General features: G+C 47.5%; 2 non-coding genes across 2 annotated transcripts; both read right to left on the reverse strand.

The window, feature by feature from the left end:
* Positions 1 to 256: 256 nt before the first annotated feature.
* Positions 257 to 375, reverse strand: LOC119345354. Its single transcript, XR_005167004.1, has one exon. It is a non-coding gene; the product is annotated as a 5S ribosomal RNA (ribosomal RNA).
* A 367-nt stretch (positions 376 to 742) lies between these two features.
* Positions 743 to 861, reverse strand: LOC119345353. Its single transcript, XR_005167003.1, has one exon. It is a non-coding gene; the product is annotated as a 5S ribosomal RNA (ribosomal RNA).
* Between the last annotated feature and the right edge of the window lie 379 nt (positions 862 to 1,240).

The raw sequence follows: 1,240 nt of genomic DNA on the forward strand, positions 1-1,240 counted from the left end.
TATACTACTTACTCTCCCGCTCAATCACGGAGACAAGTTTTCCACGGTTTCCACCCCTCCCTCCATACCGCAGCAACACGAGTTTTTTCCACCCCTTTCAGAAAGCGCTCTTCGCGCCACAAAGCCGCCCCAAGACGCACGAGCAATGAGCATCGAGCTTAAACATATCGCAAACGTCAAAAATAATATAACGGGATTAATATATATCGCGCACGTGCGATATGTTTGTCACAAGGCGCAAAAAATAATTATAAAAGGAATGCAACACGAGGACTTCCTAGGAGGTCACCCATCCTAGTACTACTCTCGCCCAAGCATGCTTAACTTCGGAGTTCTGATGGGATCCGGTGCTTTAGTGCTGGTATGATCGCATCCGACATGTTTCCCCGTCTTCGTCCCTTATGCTTGCCACTCCCAGGTCCGCTCCAAAGACGATTCTACATTCTCACTACCATTACAACCGTTCCCTAACAATGGATAATGTCCTATACTACTTACTCTCCCGCTCAATCACGGAGACGAGTTTTCCACGGTTTCCACCCCTCCCTCCATACCGCAGCAACATGAGTTTTTTCCACCCCTTTCAGAAAGCGCTCTTCGCGCCACAAAGCCGGCCCAAGACGCGCGAGCAATGAGCATCGAGCTTAAACATATCGCAAACGTCAAAAATAATATAACGGGATTAATATATATCGCGCACGTGCGATATGTTTGTCACAAGGCGCAAAAAATAATTATAAAAGGAATGCAACACGAGGACTTCCCAGGAGGTCACCCATCCTAGTACTACTCTCGCCCAAGCACGCTTAACTTCGGAGTTCTGATGGGATCCGGTGCTTTAGTGCTGGAATGATCGCATCCGACATGTTTCCCCGTCTTCGTCCCTTATGCTTGCCACTCCCAGGTCCGCTCCAAAGACGATTCTACATTCTCACTACCATTACAACCGTTCCCTAACAATGGATAATGTCCTATACTACTTACTCTCCCGCTCAATCACGGAGACGAGTTTTCCACGGTTTCCACCCCTCCCTCCATACCGCAGCAACACGAGTTTTTTTCACCCCTTTCAGAAAGCGCTCTTCGCGCCACAAAGCCGCCCCAAGACGCGCGAGCAATGAGCATCGAGCTTAAACATATCGCAAACGTTAAAAATAATATAACGGGATTAATATATATCGCGCACGTGCGATATGTTTGTCACAAGGCGCAAAAAATAATTATAAAAGGAATGCAACAC

This window comes from Triticum dicoccoides, unplaced genomic scaffold (assembly GCF_002162155.2).
Source record: "Triticum dicoccoides isolate Atlit2015 ecotype Zavitan unplaced genomic scaffold, WEW_v2.0 scaffold22945, whole genome shotgun sequence".
Lineage (NCBI taxonomy): Eukaryota > Viridiplantae > Streptophyta > Magnoliopsida > Poales > Poaceae > Triticum > Triticum dicoccoides.